The following is an 18688-nucleotide window of genomic DNA, read 5'->3' as shown; positions in this document are numbered from 1 at the left end:
GTTGTTAAGAAACATCTGTTCTTGAGATGCCCAAATTGGGCTGCTCTCAAAGGGAATGAAAATGTATCAGAGGATGGAGACAGCTGTGGGGGACTGATGCCAACCCTCTGGCACACTCAGCTTGTCACTCAGTCCCTCCTTGGAGCTGAACAGGGAGAACAATTCAAACAAAGGTCTGGTGGGACCACTGAAGCAAAGCACTGAAGGGTCCACCCAGCTGCAAGGAAGATACTCACACCACATCCTACTGTGTGCCAGGTACAAGGTGGGCACTGAACAAGGGTTGGGGTGTTGGAAGACTTTGGCTGCATGATACAGACTGATGGGTGAGAGGCAGTATGGTCCAGTGGTTGAGAGTCCATGGACAGACCTGTTTTTGAATCCTAGCAATGACGTTCCTGGCCCTGAGCCTTACAGGAGGCCAGTCACTTGAACAGTTTCCTCATCTGTAAAATGGACATAACTGTGCCTATTTGGCCAGTAGTCATGGTTTGCCCAGCTTTGCTTTGTAGGACTCCTCTCCTACTCCCTGTGTTCTGTCCGTCCTGGTGCCCTGCCACTGCAGCACATCCCCTTGGCCACCATTCAGGAGTAGACATAAGACCCAAGTGAGGTCAATCAGATGGCCGTAGAGAAATATTCTTTCTTTCTTAAAGTGGTAGGTTTAGAAGGACATGAGCCTGGGTTGCCAGTGTCAATCATCACATGTACCATGTGAAGAGATCTTGTCTAATGCCTGGGAAGAGACGAAAGAGCCTCCTGATGTTGGTTAAGCTCCTGGATTCAGCCCTACCTGAAGCCTACACAGAATTTACCCTAGATGTCTACATTAATCAAAGTTCTCTAGAGAAACAGAACCAATAGGTACACATATACACACATACACATCCTATTGTTTATGATATATCTATCTATAGATCTATAGAGAAATTTAATATAAGAAATTAGCACATAATGATTATGGAGGCTGAGCAGTCTCAAGATCTGTAGTCAGCAAACTGGAGGCTAGAAGACATGATGGTGTAAGTCCTAGTCCAAAAAGCCAATAGACACAAGACACAAGAAGAGCTGCTGCTTTAGTTTGAGCCCAAAGACAGAAGACCAAAGTCTCAGTTCAAGGCAATCAGGTCACCTCTTACTTATGGGAGGGTAAGCCATTTTGTTCTGGACCTTCAGGTGATTGGATAAGAGCCACTCACAGTCAGGGAGGGCAATCTGCATTACCCAGTCTACTGAGATATGTGCTAATCTCATCTAAAATTCACTCTCACAGGCACAGAATGTTTGACCAAGTAGCTGGGCACCTATGGCCCAGTCTAGCCAGTTGGCACATAAAGTGAACCATCATGATGTCCAAGTTGTCACTGAATGCCTTCCCCTGTTTTAAACCCATAGGAGTTGACAGGCCTTGCTTGTAATCAAGAATCCTGATCAATAGAAATACTTTTTTCACAGGGATATTTACAGAATGGATGAGCTCTTGCACAGTGCTTGGGAGACAGAAAGTCCTCAAAAATGACAATCATTGATGCCTGTTGTAGAGCAGCTTCAAGGGAGCAGGATTTCCTGCTTTGCCCGTACTTCCTCCCACAATCCTGAGGTCAGAAAATGGGCCAGCAGTGCTCCTACTTTCTCTCCACCACATCCTCTCTTTGGAGTTGGTCACTGGTTCTGAGTAGGTGGAGCAAACGCTGTACCCCACGGGAAGACTCCATGGTCTAAATCGCCTAGCACAATCATTGGTAAGCTAAAAGGTGAGGAGCGATTCCCTGGTGGCTCAGTGGCAAACAGTCCCCCTGCAGTGCTGGAGACACAGGTTTGATCCCTGGGTCAGGAAGATCTCCTGCAGAAGGAGATGGCAACCTGTAATCTTGCCTGGGAAATCCCATGGAGAGAGGAGCCTGGTGGGCTACAGTCCATGAGGTTGCAAAAGAGTTGGACACAACTGAGCGTGAGCGTGCGACTAAACAACAGCAAATAACAAAAGATGAGGAACCTGGAAAAATCCTTCCTCGGGGCTATGGTCTGGAGAATCACATCATGTTGAATGTCAAAAGCTGAATATCACCTCTGTTTTGTTTTTCTCTTTTCATTTTCTGAAATAAATTCTAATCTCCCCCAGACTAATAGATGCCTAGGGCTGTACAGATCCAAAGCTGTACTCAGGGAAACAAAATTGAAAAGTACATTAAAAATTTTAAGCTAGTTATCCCTGTAACATATTCTTCTCAGAATGGTAGATATATTGGTTTTGACCACCAGCATCCTTTCCTTGACTGACCCATGCCTCCCCCACTTCTTGTGGTACCTGGAGGCTATTAATCACAGTCCTCCACCTTCCTCACCACCCAGGAGAGCCTATCAGGGGGCTGAGCCTATCCTGACACCATGGCCACATCCTCTTGGACCCTGTGATTGGTCCCGAGGTGGACATGTGATTCAAGCGGAGCCAATCCAAATTCTTCTTTGGGTTCCTGTATCCATGATGAGAGACAGGCAGAGATAGAAACAGAGAGGGGTGGGGTAGCTGGGAGGAGAGAGTCGACAAGAGAGTTCTTTTCCCTTTTGGACTGCAAGCCATAGGGACGGGGCTTGGGCTTGAAGAGAGGTCAACACACCAGGGGGAGAAGAGAGAGACCCATGGGAGGAGATCACGGGAGTCCCTGGATCTAGCCATGCCTGAAGCAAGCTAAAAATCTCCCCCTGTCCCTTAAACCTATTTCAGTTGAAACAGTGATCTATTTCTCCCTGCTTAAATTCACTTAAAAAAAGAAAATGGCAGAGGAAACTGCAGACATGCTTGTGCCAAAGATCCCGAGCTTGGGCCAGGCGAGATCGAACTTGTAAATGCCAGATGGCTGAGGCTCCAGTCACCCTCTCGTAGTTTGGAGATCAGCCGTGTGCCCCGAGTGCAGACGTTAGAGTCAGAAGACTGAGATGAGAGCCCCAGATCCAGACTCTCTGAGCCTCGGTTTCTTCCCCTATAAACTGTAGGTAACAGTACCTGCCTCCTTGGACAGTAAGAGGCTTAAATTGAATAAGACCAGCCCTGTCGCTTGTGTGCCTGGGGGGCTGGCATGGAGACGTGCCCCATCCTCAGGAGCCGTCTTCCCCCCCACCCTCCAGGATCCCAGCCTGCTGCTCCCTCCTCTGCCTGACCCAGTTTCTCATCCAAATTTGGCCACAGGCCCAGGCCCTGGCCTATTTTCGGCACACCTCTTTTTTGTTGCAGGAAAAAAAGAGACCCACGCTAGTTACCTTAAAACAGGGGGTTTATTGTGGGGACAAACGGGGACAGGAACATGGAGGGGGTGGAGGCAGGAAACCCCTTGGGACTGAGACTGTTTTGATGTGGAATCTCTTTTCTTTGCACCTTTAAAAGTCATCAGGCTACCTGTCCTGACAGGAGGGTCCCCTTCCCAAGCCTGGATGTAAACAGACCTAGAGAGGCTGCTGTCTGCAGTTGTGCAGCGCTAAGACTCCTTTGCACTCATGGGGAGGGAATGGATTTTTTTGGCTGCTGACAATTGGGATTCAGGTTTGGACAGCTCTCAGGATCAGCAGGGTTGTTGTGAGAGAGGATGTGCACAGGGATTTTGGAGTGAAGTACGGAGTGACTGTAATTTATCATCCAAACCAGGACACTCAGAGAATGAAAGGGGCACCATGGTATTTACACAGGGATGCAGACGTAAACCAAGGCTGCAAACCAGCCAGGACACCTGGTCGCCCTGAGAGCACAGAGGTTTGGGAAGGAGGGGACTAAAAAAATGGCAGGTGCCCAGAAAGGAAGGAGGTCTGGGGGTGTAGGTTCATGAGTCTAGGAAATACCAGGTTCATGAGTCTAGGGCTGGATGGTGAGGAAGGGAGCCCTTGGGTCCCCAGGGACCATGTCGTAGCACCTGCCCTGTAAGTGATGGATGGTGTTTGCACCCATGGATCTTTGCTCCATCAGCCCACAGCACCCCCAGAGGGAGACCCAGACCCTCAGTTCAGATCCATAGGAGACCCCTCTACACTGGCAGGCGATGGGGAGAAACTCCCCACTCAGATAAGTGGAGGGGGGAAGGTGGATGGAGCATGCGTGCCCCCTCCCTGCAATCTGGGCCAGTGTCAACACTCCCTCTGTGACCCATGGGGTCCTCCGCGTGTCTGTCCACTCAGAGCTCGGGGCTTGCAGGGAACTCCCTGCTTTCCCCCAGCTCTCTGATTTCTGGTGACTGTACCTCTCCCCAACTCTTTCCCTTGTCTTCCTGATGGACTCCTAACCTGGACCTTTGGCAGTGAAATCATGCTTGTCTCAAAAAATTTGAAATAGTTCTTTTCCACTGCCCAGGAAGGTCCAGAAGATTCTCACCTTGAGAGAATGGAGGGCCCCGTCATGTGATGTACATGGTGGTTTTTCTCATCCCTCTTTATTACCTCCCCATTTTATGTGCCCCAGGGGCCCCATCCCTTATCCACACTCATTCTCTGGACTTTGAACGACTCCATCCCGTGGATGCCGCAGTGGAGCAGATGACCTAAGCTCAGTCGATTAGCACATCCTGTCTCCCCGGCCACTGATTGGTCTAGGTATGTGCCCAATTGAAGTTTGTTACTTAACTTGAGGTCTATGAGAAGAGCCTGGAGCATCTTTCCTGATGCTCTTGGAGGGGATGAAGAATGGAATGCAGAACTAACATCATTTTTGATGAAGGAGATACACGTGGAGCCACAAGGAAGGTGCTTCCACAAGGAAGCAGAGCTAAGTGGAAAGAGAGAAACTGGATCCTGGTGACATTACTTGAGCCTTTAGATCAAGCCATACCTGAAGGTCTTCCTCTGGGCTGTTCAGACACAGACACCAATAAATTCCCTTTTCTCAGGTCCCAGTTTTCTACTACCTGCGGTTGACAGAGCTCTAACTGCAGGTTGAGTGCTAGAGTCCGCAGGATGCTCAAACCAATGGGAAAGGCATTGCAGTTGCTCATATGAAGTTCTGAGCCCTGCCCTCCCATTGTGAGGATTTCCAGGCTCCAGTTAAAGCTATTGGCGCCTGTCTTCCTAGTCACTAACCCATACTCTCTGACATAATAGACTCTCAGCAATATTGCAAAATAGGTCAAGATTAATTCTGAATCCCCAGTGTTCCACCTGACCTCCCTCTGTGGGTCTACAGAGCCTGTTTATGAATATGTGCCCCACCCCCCGCAGAACTTAATGGCTCCACATCTCCCCTCAAGGACATCAATCCCAATGTTGTCTCGAAAACCTCCTGACCTCCCTGTGTTTCACCTGCCCTGTACTCCCCTCACTCTGAGATCCAGCCCTTCTGGTGGCTTCCCAGGTCCACAACTTTTTCTCAGATCAGGAACTTTGCAGATGCTGGTTCTTCCACCTAGAATCCCCCTTTTCTCTTTCTTTACCAAGTTTTCTTCTTTTCATCTTTGAAGCCTCAGCTGAAATGTCACTTCCCCAGGGAGTCCTCCTTGGCCTTTAATCTAGGTCAGGCTGGCCCCTTTTGCATTCCAAGGGCACCTTGGACTTTTTCTCTTGTAACTGTACCTCCAAGCTCAGTTACTCCCCAGGGACATGAGACCTGGCCTATGGTTGGTTTTCAAGAACATCTGGATGGATGAGTCCACAGGCGCCGAGCCCCTCGGCAGCCGGGAGCAGAGGTCCAGGGAGAGGCCGGATTGCTCAGGATCCCACAGCCAGCCTGTGGCATGTGGACACTCAATGCAGGATGGCAGTCAGCTTCTCTGAGGAGCCCCAGTCGTGGCCACCCCTTCTTTGTTGGAAATGCCAGCTCTGTTTATTTCCCCAAAATCCTTTCTGAGACTGTGGCTGCTGACCATGCACTGATGGCCATGGAGGGCCCAAGCTGATCGCTGTGACTCCCTGGGTGACGGGGATAGCAACCCAGCCGGGGGCATGGCTGGGCTGGAGCCTGGTGGAGACAAGCTAGGTTAGCATTTACTCCAGTCCCAGTGTCGTGGGTCATCAGACCAAGAGCAGGTACACTGGGGGGACTGTGCAAGGAGACCCCGTGTGCTTTGGCCTTGTTGTGGCTACAAGGCCCGGGACAAGTGGGGGCAGAAAGTCCTGGGTGCAGAGATCTCCCATCCTGATGCTCTGCTGTGACCAGGGGAAACACTTGGGTTCCAATCCCAGTTCTACCAGTTGCCAGCTGTGTGACCTTGGGCAAGTCACCTTACTCTCTGCATCTCTGCTTGCCATTTTGTGAAACAGGAATGTTAAGAGTAACAGCCTCATAAAGCAGTAATGAGAATTAAATTAGAAAGTAATCATCCTGTGCTTATAGTAGTGCCTGACCCAGTAGAAGTGTCCAAATTGCATCCCCTCGATGCTGGGAAAGATTGAGGCAGGAGAAGAAGGGGATGGCAGAGGATGAGATGGTTGGATGGCATCACTGACTCAATGGACATGAGTTTGGGTAAACTCCGGGAGTTGGTGATGGACAGGGAGGCCTGGCATGCTGCAGTTCACGGGGTCGCAAAGAATCGGACACAACTGAGCAACTGAACCAAACTGAACTGGGCAGTGGCATAATGTACCTACCTAATGAGCAAATCTGTTATGTATTGCTTTGTTTACATTGTTACTGTCTAAATCCTGCTCTGGACTGTGAACTCTGTGAGTTCACCTTTGAATTTCTGGCATGTTCCTGGGCCCATAGAAGGCATTCAATAAGTATTGAATGGATGGATGGATGGGTAGGTAAGTAAATGTGTGGATGGATGGAAGGGTGGGAAGATAGATGGATGGGTGGATAGGTAGGTGGGTAGATGGGTGGGTGGGTGGATAGATGAATGGATACCCAAATGGATAGATGAATGGTTACATAAGTGGATAGATGAATGAATGAATGGGTGGATGGATGGATGGGTGGATGGATGGGTAGATGGATGTGTGGATAGGTGGTGGGTGAATGGATGGATGGATAGGTGGGTGGATAGATGAAAGGATGGATAGGTAGGTGGTTGGATGGGTAGGTGTGTGGATGGATGAATGAATAAGTGGATAGATGGATGCATGGGTAAATGGATGGGTGGAAGGATGGATAGGTGGGTGAATGGATGGGTGGGTGGGTGGATGGAATGGTATCCACGGATGGATTTCTAGAACGAATAGAAGTAGGCTTTGTAAGTTTCTGAAGACCTGTGACTCACCTGCTCATGTCCCCAGTTCTCCTGCCTGCCTCATCCTTGTGTCCATGGCACGCGTTGCCGGGAGAGTAAAGAACAATAGAATAATAAGCTTACAAGACTCTTCTTGTGGGTGTTATTTTTAGTTTCCATGCCATGGAGGTCAGAGTCTCAAATGACAAAGAGAAGTCTTTTCTCTCTCAAGGAAAGAATCGGTCACACCTGCGTAGGCGGCAGTAGAGGTGGGTATTAGTTTGTTTGGTTTAACAGCTATTTGACTCAGCCCTCCTGCCAGCGGGAGCGGGTGACCTTTCCTCTGAGCCCCGGGCCCGGAGCCAAGCCCGGGAGGGCAGTTCCCTTCGCTCATGAGCTCTGTCAGCACAGCTACATCCTGCTGAGACTCGGTTCCCACTGGCTGCCCTGATGCCACCAGGAGTGCATCTGAGAGCTCGGCAGAAATGAGAGTTCCGTGGGGCTGGGAGGAGCACTGGGGTGGGGAGGGACCACATCCCAGCCCTCCACCTCACGTTATCTTGACTCCTTGGGGGTAGACCAGTATAATAATAACCCCCAGGGATTGCCCTGATGGTCCAGTGGCTACGACTCCATGTCCCAGTATGGGGGGATCTGAGTTCGATCCCTAGTCAGGGAACTAGATCCCACATGCCGCAACTAAGATCGCATGCCATAATGAAGATGGAAGATCCCACGTGCAGCCACATAAATATTTTAAAAATATTATTAAAAAGTAAAAACAATTATGTCCCACAAAGGGGCCCGTCTCCCCAGGTCCACACTCCTGTGCAGTGTGCTGTTGTTCTCAGGACGTGGTGTCTTATTTTTCTGCACCCTCTTGAATCTGTGACTTGCTTTGACCACCAGGATGTGGCACCAGTGATGCTGTGTGCCCTGAGGTTAGGTCTTCCTCTCGCCCTCTGGGGCCACTGGGACCACTAGGCTGTGCAGACTCGCCTACCAGTGGATGAGGTGTCAATGGAGGAAATCAGAGGTGACCCATTAGACAGCATCAACTGCCAGACATTGAGTGGGGCCATCTTGAACCCTCCCGCCTGGCCTAACACCCCACCCGAATGCAGAGATGTGAATGAGACCAGGACCCTTTGTGTATATGTTAGGCTTTGGAGGAATTCAAAAAGCATCTTATGTGAACTGCATGAATCTTTCTACATACCCTATCTTCTTTCACTGCCAAGTGGGCAGATTTATCCTCCTGTGGTAAAGAACGCGCCTGCCAATGCAGGAGACATGAGACATGGGTTCAGTCCCGGTGTCAGGAAGATCCCCTAGAGTGGGGGCAACACTGGCGACCCACTCCAGTGTTCTTGCCTAGGAAACCCCCTGGACAGAGGAGCCTGGTGGGCTATAGTCCATGGGGTCCACAAAGAATCAGACACAACTGAGTGACTTAGCACGCATGTGCAGCTGTCTTGGCACCTCCTGTAAGACCACCCCCCCCCACCCACCCGTACTGCCCTCCCTGGACCCTCTCGTGGGACACCTAAGCCCACATGAGCTGAGCCCCTTGCAACTAGTGCTGGGTTAATCGAGGTGAAGCCAGATTGAAAACAAAGGCACGGTGATTTTAGTCAATAGGACTGTTATATACTTGAAAGTTGCTAAGAGAGTAGATCTTGAATGTTCTCACCACAAAAAAAGAAATGGCAATTACGTGACCTAGTGGAGGTGTTTGCTAACACAATGGCGGTCATCATTTTGTGATATGTAAATGTGTCAAATCAATATGTCGTGCATCTTAAGGGTATACAACATCACACGTCAGTCATAGCTCAGTAACACTGCACAGGGGAAAACCAATGCAACGACCCATTAGGTGGAAAGATCTCAGTGGTGGCCGGGGAGATTCAGGAGCTGAGAGGTCTGCTGCCAGGCAGCCGGGCTGGGTGGTGTGGGAGTGCGGGGCAGTTGTGTGCAGGCGTGAAAGTGCCCAGGGCCTGTCACTCCAGTCCCTTGAGCTCCACCATGCGCTGCCACTCTCAGTTGACCCAGGCAACTGCCTCCACCCACAATCCCTACACTCCCCCCAAATGGTGGAGCCTTGGGAATCAGCCCAATTTACCCAGTCCGAGGAAATCTCCCCTGAGCCAACCATGACCCTCAGACTGAGTAACCACAGCTTACACAACTCACAAAGAGGTCAGACACAGGTATGTAGAAAGTGAGATTCGTGTAGTTCACGTAAGATGCTTTGTGAACTCCTCCAAAGCCCGGGATACACACAAAGGATCCAGGAGCCCATCCGTTTCTGGACCTTTGCCTGTGTTGTCCCTTCAGCCAAGGACAATCTTCTCTTAGCTTTGGGCATGGCTGGCTCTTTCTTCCCCATTCTTATCTCAGGTTCAGCATCACCTCTTTAACAAATAAAAACATGCCCACACAAAAACTTATAAGGGAATGTTCTCAGCAGCATTATTCACAATGGCTAAAAAGTGGAAACAACCCAACTATGCATCGGCTGATGAAGGGATAAGCGAAACATGTTGTACCAGTACAATGGAATATTATTTGGCAAGAAAAAGGAGTGGCATGCTGATACATGCTACAATGTGGATAAAACTTGAAAACACTCTGCTTAGTGAAAGAAATCATTCACAGAAGACCACATATGGCACAGTTCCACTCAGAGTAAATGTCTAAGCAAATCCATAGAGACAGAAAGTGGCTTAGTGGTTGCTGGTGGGTAGGGGGATGGGGAGAAAGGGAAGTGAATGCTAAGTATAAGATTTCTTTCGGGAGTAGAGAAATGTTCCAAAATTCAGTGGTGCTGATGATTGCACAACCTTGCAAGTACAGATATTTTTAAAAAACCCTTGAATTGTACACTTTATAAGAGTAAAAGTCGTGGTATGTGAATTATATCTCAATACAGGCTGTTTTCAAGGCTGGTTGCTTCTGAGGAGTCTGCTGGGCAGGTCTAGCCCTTGGGGCTGGCTGCATGGACCACCTGGCCTCTGCAGGGTGGGGCAGACACCCTCTGCCCCCTCCCCAGTGTTAGTAGTTAAGTCGTGTCCGACTCTTTGCCACCCCATGGACTGTGGCCTGCCAGACTTCTCTGTCTATGGGATTCTCCAGGCAAGAACACTGGAGTGGGTTGCCATTTCCTCCCCCAGGGATCTTCCCAACCCAGGGATCGAACCCGGGTCTCCCGTGTTGCAGGCACACCGTTTGCCATCTGGGCCACCCGGGAAGCCTGCCCCCTCCCCAGAGCGGTTTTAACAACGTCAAGGGGCATTCGAGGCCTGCCACCCCCACCTGTTCAGTTCTGCATGTGGCCCACGGTAAGAATATACTGAGGCCTTGAAATACTGAACGAGTCAGTCCTTTTGCTCGAATTTGGGCTCTGCACGTGTGTACTCCCATGCACACCAGTGTTGACACAGCACACGTTCACACTCACATGCGCATTTACACACATGTGTGCCCAGAACTCTGCTCTGACTCCCAACACATCCCATTCTCACAGCCTGCCCGACAGAGAACCAAGAGCCACAAGCCCCCTCACCTCCAGGCTGCCCACGGAAGCCACAGGCCAGGCCACAGGCTTCTACCTCCATTCCAGGCCACTCCTTGGGCCTTCAGCTCCAAAGACAGAGGCTGCCCCAGCCCACAGTTCCCATCCTCCCCTACCAAGAAAACAGGCTTCCCTGGAGGGTATGGGTTTCAAAGCTGAAGGCCATAGCCGACCCCACAGCTTTCTCCCTTGGTCTATGGAAAGGAGTCCTTTTGCTGTCTCTAATTTGAAAAATGAAAGAAAGGAAAAGAAACTGGAGTGTAAGAAAAGTTATCTAGCCATACTAGGGCTCAGCTCCCCTCACAAGTCCCAGCCACTCTTCCCAAGCCTGACCACCATCTGCCATCTTGGTCGGCCAACAGGCGCCATCTTGGCTGCTCCCCTCCCAGGCAGCCTCTTTGAATAGAGGGCTACTGCCCACTCCAGGCCTAGCCCTTGCCTCAGCACAGTATCCAGGAAACCTGAAAAGCCAAAGCCCCTGTCTTTCCACTGTTGGGAGACCCCATCGTCCTCCCCCAAGCTCTGTTCACGAAGCCAACAACCAACTCCACTTCATGGCGGCCATGACAGTGGCAGGCTGACTACTCCTCAGCCCTGGCTGGGCACAGGCACACTGGGGGCGCTTCCCTTTCTATGCCCCCGCCATTTTCACTTGCAAGTACATTTTTAAAAAACCCTTGAATTGTACATTTTGCAAGAGTAAAAGTTGTGGTGTGTGAATTATATCTCAATACAGCTGTTTAACAACAACAAAAATCACCTCCTCAAAGAAGTCCTCCATGATTCCTCACTCTGAAGATGATGCCCCTGATGTTTTCTAACTCTGCCCCTTGATTCAGTCCCTCACCTCATTGACTGACCCCTGAGATCATGTGGTCTGTTTACATGTATATTTCATGTGTGTGCTTCTCCCACGGTAGGAGCAAGCTCCGTGAGAATGGGGCCATGTCTGCCTCATCAGAGCTGTGTCCCCAGCACTTACACAGGGCTGGTTGTTGACTGAATATTAATTGGCTGAACAAAGGACTCAGCGTGCTAGAGCTGCAAGGGAGCAGAGTGCTCTTCCAGTCCTCGTTTACAGATATGGAGGCTAAATGCTGGGGAGGGACTCACTCAGTGTCCTAGCTTCCCAAGGCTGTGTTTAATATCCACGCCCCCCCCACAACAGCTATTTTGCAAAGATTTGGAAGTCCCAAGAAACACCCACCCATGTGGAACAGACAGACTGTTCTCTACCTAGCCCTTAAATGACAGAGAGAAATGATGTTGAGGGTCCCGGTTGAGTTAATAGGCATGCACGGCCATCTATGACGGTAGATAGCGTGTGGCCTTATTCTCTGTAAATGCCACTGTGTCACAGCTAGAGCCCTGCCACCACCAAGCTGCTGTCAGATGCTGCCATAGGGGACAGGGTTTCAGCCAACTCGAGTCCTGCCGTGGGAGCTGGGCGACAGGGTACAGTAGCCAGACCCTGCCCCATCACTGCAAATCGCTCCTCGCTGAGCCAGCTGGCCCCCCGCCCGAGGAGCAGGGGGGGTCTTGCCTTGAAGTAATTAATTACACCATATGGCAAGGAGCACAGCAAGATTTATAGCAGAGTCAGCGACAGATGGCCCTGAGAGCAAAACACGGATCAGTGCAGAGATGTCGAAACGTTGGCCCCGGACCGTGGGAGATGATGTGTGCACTTGTGTGTGTGTGTGTGTGTGCGTGCGCGCACACATGCACACGTGCACCAGGGAAGGGAAAGGATACATGGCTGGGGTCTGAGGCTCTGCAACTGTTTTAGAGACTGTCAGAAAGCAGATACTCACCCCACCCCCCCACCACCATGGAATGTTTTTTAATTGACTCCCCTCCCAGTGCAGGGAAAGACTGGGGCTTTGGTTGCCAGGGCGTCTGTGTGGGAAGAGAGAAATGCAAATGGGGAGATTGGGAAAAGTGAGAAAATCCTGGAGAGGACGGGGTGCTTTTTCCATTGGCCCCCTTCTGGCTTCAGCGCTCTGAGTCTCTTCTGCATTTGGATCTGAGAAGTGATCCACCCCCACCCGCTGCCCTGTCAGCTTCTTAAACTCAAGAGGTCCCAAACAGAACTCATCCTGTCCCTCACCCAGCTCCTACTCCGCCCTCTCCTCCACCCAGCTTCCCAAGTCCTCCTCCTGGAGCTCTAGTCTCCCCAGGTCACCCTCCTGCTTCAGACCCTCTCCCAGCCTCTTCCCAGGGCCCCGAGGATAAAGTTGACCTTCTCTGTAGGGCCCCCAAGTCCCTCTGCAATCGCTAGTCCCTGGATTTATCTCCCGCCTTTCCTCTGCACTAGGCATCCTATTGCATGCCTCCGTGCCTTTGTCAGTGCTGTTCCCTCTCCCCAGAATGCCTTTCCTTGCCAGGCCTGCCCAGGTATTAGATAAATCTTCATTCATCTCAGCTCATACATCTCTTCTTCTGTTTGACCCGAACAGAGTTGATCACATTCTCCTTTGCGCTGCCACTCCATTTTGAGCACTGCTCATCTGTGGTGTTTATCACATTTATTTGTGGTGTTTATGACTCTCTCGCTAGATTCCAGGGCAAGATTCCTGCTTATTATTTCCTTATCTCTGACAATAATATAACACCTGGTGCCTGGGAGGTACCCTTAGGCTTCTCCCCACTTGTGGGTCCTGCATAATAAATATTTGCACAGTAGAAAGATGAAAGAGTAGGTAAAGTTTTAACTGTGGGGCCAGGAATTGGATGGCAGTCAAAGAAAGGACCTAATGGAATTTCTCCTTGAGTGCTGGCTGTGGAACTATTGCATTAATGTCCTGATTATGACCTCCCTGTACCCACGTCCTTTGCCATCAGACTTAGAAACCTCTCCTCCCCAACAGGAGGTGGAGTCTGTTTTCCCATCCCCGTTGAGTCTGGGCTGCCTCTGTGGCTTGCTTAGACCACCAGAATGTGGCAGAAGTGATGGTGCACACGTTCTGACCTCAGGCCTCAAGATACCCTGCAGGCTTCCTCCCATGCTTCTGGAACCCTGCCTGGCTGCCATGTGGATAAGCCCAAGCTAGCTTGCTGGAGGATAGTGGAGCAGAGATAGAACATCCCAATGGAGGCCAGTTCACGCCAGCCAATCTAGCCGATCAGCTACACTTGTTCTGAGGCATTGATTTGGTTGGGGGGAAGGTTTGTTACACAGTAATCACTAACTACCAGAGACACATTATGTTGTTACTTATTAGTAAACTGTGAACCTTGTTTGAGAAGTTTTTAGAATGTGGCAGTGATGTAGGGCTTTTAATTTTGTTGCTGGCGGGAGACAGACACAGACAGACCGACAGACAGAGAGGGGGTAGGGGCCGGGAGAGAGGCCGAGGGAGAAACGGAGTGCACAGCCCTGACTCCCCTTGCCCATCTCACCAAGCCGTGGGGCCGTGGGTTAGCTAGAGCTCTAAACCGCAAGTTGTCCAGCGTTTCTCAAACTGAGTTTCACAGGGCATTCATCGTAAGGGATGACAGCAGATGTTGCCAAGAGGAGAAGGAAGGTTTTTGTTCAAATACACTTGGCAAACACTGGCTTAATGAAAGCTACATGGCTCGGGGCTCCTTGACTGAATGCCCTGTTGCTATCTTTAGTAATCTCATTGTATGTTGTAAGGGTGAGGAGGACTTGAGTACCCAGTGTGTTCTGGGCAGATTTGCCTTCTTTTCCACTAGAGTTCTACAGGATACGTTTTGGGGAAAGCTGAGCTGGTACAAGCACTCCTCTGGTGCGAAGGACCAAGCTATGGTGTTCTTGAAATGTGATCAGTCAGTCTTGACCCAGAGCTAGGAAGTATCTAGTTAGACAGCTGGTAGTACCTTCATCCTCATAGGAATGGCTAGATTCCCTAAGCTTACGTCCTTTGGCCCTTCAGAACATATCTGACCTTTTCTCACAAGTGTCAGCTCTAAAGATGGTGATCACGTCTCCCTGCCCTCCAGGTCCCAGTTTCTGTCCTTTCAGCAAAAGTGTGCGCTTTCTTCAACCACATCTCACAAGACTGGTTTCAAGTTCCCTTCATCTACCTGCATACTCTCTTTTACTGTCTGTCACAGTTTTTAAGGAGAACCAGGACAAAATTCATTATGCTTTATCACCTCCCTCATTTAGACCTTATACTTCTGTTAATGTGGCCTTGAAAGGCTTTAGCTTTTACGTCCGTGATGGTGCACTCTTGACTTGCATTGAGTTTGGTCTGAACAAACCCCCATATATTTAAGTCACTGGATCTCTTGCAAAATCCATCTTGTACTTGTGCAATTTTTAGGACCTAAGAATAAAGCTTTATATTTATCCCTTATAAATGTCATCTTCTAAGATTTGCTTCCTAACTTCTGTTTGGATCCTGATTCTGAAATCTTTCATATTTTCAGTCTCTTAGAGAACTCTGCCTACATCCCACAGTTTAGCATATAACCTTTGTAGTGGGCATGTGATATTCTTGCTACCCAGTAAGTCGTCTTATACCAGAACCGCGTTTTTCCTCTTGGAAATTGCCTTCCTCATGCCTCCTACAAGAGCTTCAGGTGGAGCTGACCCCAGCTGCCATCCCAGGATGGGCATGTGACTAAGGTCTGGCCAATCAGAGTATGGTACCTCTCCCCATCACTGATGGGTTAATGTATGGATACTGTGAGGAACAGCAACAGGAACTAATTCCTCAATTCAGTATGGAGGGATGGGGGAAGGGGAGGCAAATGCTTCATTTGCTGCCAGTTGCTGCCAGCTCTCTGACTACTACATAGGGGACCTATCTGAAGGTGAAGCCAACACAGAGGGAGCTTGCGAGAGAGAGGAAAATAGGGAGGGAGCCAGGACCTCGTGACATCGTTTGACCAGAGAATGCTCAGTGCAGGCAGTATGATCCCTGCCCCATCCGCCAAGAGGAGTTTAGAAAGTTGTCCAATGTCGTTAGTTGTTGTAAAGATCTGGACCAACTGGAACTCTCTGGAAAACAACCTGGCACTTTTTATTAAGGCTGAACACCTACACCTACCCTATGATCTAGCAATTACATTTGAACGTATATACCCGACAGAAATGCCTACACATGTTCACCAAAGATCTGTTTAAGGATGTTTGCAGCAGCTTTATTCTCAATAGTATTAGGTCATAAAATTGTGTTTTCATGCAACAGAATACTATACAAACAAGGATGAGTAAAACAACGGCTTCACATGCCACATGCATGAATCTCACAGACGTTTTCTCTGGCTGCTCTCAAATTTCTTACTTTGTTTTTAGTTTTGAGAAATTCAAGTATGATGTGTCTTTGGTTCACTCAGCTTCTTGAATCTGAATGTGTATGTATTTTGACAAGTATGGGAAGTTTCAGTTGTTATTTCTGAGTATGTTTTCAAACCTGCCCTCTGCCTCTCCCTTCCTCCTGGACTCTGATGACACAGATATTGGATATCTTATTATAGCTCCATAGGTCAGGAATCTGGTTTTTTCCAGTCTGTTGTGTCTTTGTTGTTCAGATCATTTCTATCACACTATATTTCAGTTCACTGATTTTTATCCCCTCTGTCCTTCCATTCAGCTGTTAACCAATCCACTGAGGTTTTCATATCAGTTATTCTGCTTTTAAGTTCTAAAATGTCCATCTGTTTTCTGTTAGTATGTCCTGTTTCTTTGCTGAGATGTCCCATTTCTTTGGCGAGGAGGTTCTATTTTTTCACTTGTTCCAAGCGTGTTCCTAATTGCTCATTGAAGCCTTTTCATCATGGTTTCTTTAAAATCTTTGTGAGATAATTCTAACGTTCTCTCTCATCTTGATGTTGACATCTATGGATTGTTTTTATTTTACTTATTTTTTCATTCAGTTTGAGATCTTCCTGGCTCTTGCAATGACAGTGATTTTTGACTGGAAAACGTGGACATTTTTGTTTTATGAGACAGAATCTTATTTAAACTTTTAGTTTTAGTTGGCTTTTTTTTCCCCCTGGCCACATTGTGTGGCATAGGGGATCTTAGTTTCCTGACCAGAGATGGAACCTATAGCCCCCTGCATTGGGAGCGCAGAGTCCTAACCACTGGGCTGCCAGGGAAATCCCTGAGTTGGTTTGTTCTGGCCTTGTTCTGCCAAAGGAGGGAGAAGTCCAGGTCTCCCACCGTTGACACTGAAGAGAGGAGGGTGCTCATAGCTCCTAGGAGGGGAGTTACGGTTCCTGTGGATATCCAGGGAAGTGGATATCCAGGGAGGGGCTGATTGGTGGTGGTGGGATGAAAGTCCTGGCTTCTTGGGCCCTCTGATCCCATACCAGTGGGAGTGTTGGGGCATGGAAGTAGAAGTCTAATGCTCCCTGCCCTCTTGGTCTTTGCTAGCATGTTAGGGCTACGGATGTTCCTGTGTTTGGATACGTTAGAGCAATTATTACCTAAAAGTCTTCTGTCCTACTAGGCTGTCTCTTTCCTGACCCTTTTGTCTACAAAGAGCAGGATTTTTTAGTTTTTTTTTTTTTTCCTTTCTGTCTACCCTTGGTATTTTGGGGTTGCCAGCTTCCTCAGCTCTAACTCTGGAGTATATGAGACCGAGAGAAATCTCAGGCTGTTAGCAAACCAGGTTCTTGGACTCTTTAATCAATAGAGCTTGATGAGAAGCCAGATGAGACATTCAAGCAAAGCTTTATTTCGGCTCCTGCTACAGCAGGAGGGAGCCGAGAACAAGAAATAGGTGCCCCTGGTTGCTCCCTGAGGAGGGCAGGCTGGTTCCTTAAACGAGGTGAGGGTGGGGGTGGTTGGGTGGGTCAAGCAGGAGGGGTGGCTTAGGTGGTCTTCCCACCCCCTCAGTGGTGCCGTGTGCAGGGGGCAGGGATCATGGGCAGTACCTGATTTTTGCTCCTGGCACCTCAGAAATGGCATTTGGTTTGTGGCCTTTTTTGTATCTTATTGTTCCTAGTTACACCTACTGGGAATGGGTGCAGTTATTTTTAGTCCTTTGGAGTTTCTTTGTATTCTGTTGCTCAAGGAGAAGTTTGTCCAGGAGCAGGCACTGCAGTAAAGGGTCCCAGGTCTCAGCTATGTCAAGGCCACTCCCTAATGTCCTTCCCCGAGTGCTGAGGGCCCTAGCCACTCTTCCTTCTTCTCCTTACCTTTCAAAGTCTTCGGTTTGTTTCACATGTAACATCCAGGGTTTCTGGTTGTACTTGGTGGAAGGTATGGGAAAAAGTACATCTCTTTCATCTTCCCAGAAGTGGAAGTCTTAGTTTCTGTTATTTATTTATTTATTTTTCCATTTGTTTTTATTAGTTGGAGGCTAATTACTTTACAATATTGTAGCGGTTTTTGCCATACATTGACATGAATCAGCCATGGATTTACATGTGTTCCCCATCCTGAACCCCCCTCCCACCTCCCTCCCCACCCCATCCCTCTGGGTCTTCCCAGTGCACCAGCCCCGAGCACTTGTCTCATGCATCCAACCTGGACTTGCACACTTGATAATATACATGTTTCAATGCTGTTCTCTCAAATCATCCCACCCTCGCCTTCTCCCATAGAGTCCAAAAGTCTGTTCTATACATCTGTGTCTCTTTTTCTGTCTTACATATAGGGTTATCGTTACCATCTTTCTAAGTTCCATATATATGCATTAGTATACTGTATTGGTGTTTATCTTTCTGGCTTACTTCACTCTGTATAATGGGCTCCAGTTTTATCCATCTTATTAGAACTGATTCAAATGTATTCTTTTTAATGTATGAGTAATATTCCATGTGTATATGAGTAATATTCCATGGTGTATATGTACCACAGCTTTCTTATCCATTCGTCTGCTGATGGGCATCCAGGTTGCTTCCTGTTTCTGTTATTTTAAAATAGGAAAATTATAGTCCATTGCAAAAGAAAAAAGTGAAAATGTTAGTCATTCAGTCATGTCCAACTCTTTGTGACCCCATGGACTTTAGCCCATCAGGCTCCTCTGTCCATGGAATTCTTCAGGCAAGAATACTGGGGAGA

At 48.8% G+C, this 18688-nt stretch overlaps 1 long non-coding RNA gene across 1 annotated transcript in view; it reads left to right on the top strand.

The window, feature by feature from the left end:
- The window catches only part of LOC122421129, a 30737-nt gene that overhangs the window by 8994 nt on the left and 3055 nt on the right, over positions 1-18688 (top strand). The gene's annotated exons all lie outside the window — the stretch shown is intronic.

This window comes from Cervus canadensis, chromosome 1, assembly GCF_019320065.1.
Source record: "Cervus canadensis isolate Bull #8, Minnesota chromosome 1, ASM1932006v1, whole genome shotgun sequence".
In the NCBI taxonomy this organism is placed as follows: domain Eukaryota; kingdom Metazoa; phylum Chordata; class Mammalia; order Artiodactyla; family Cervidae; genus Cervus; species Cervus canadensis.
This window is presented reverse-complemented; position numbering and strand designations above follow the sequence as displayed.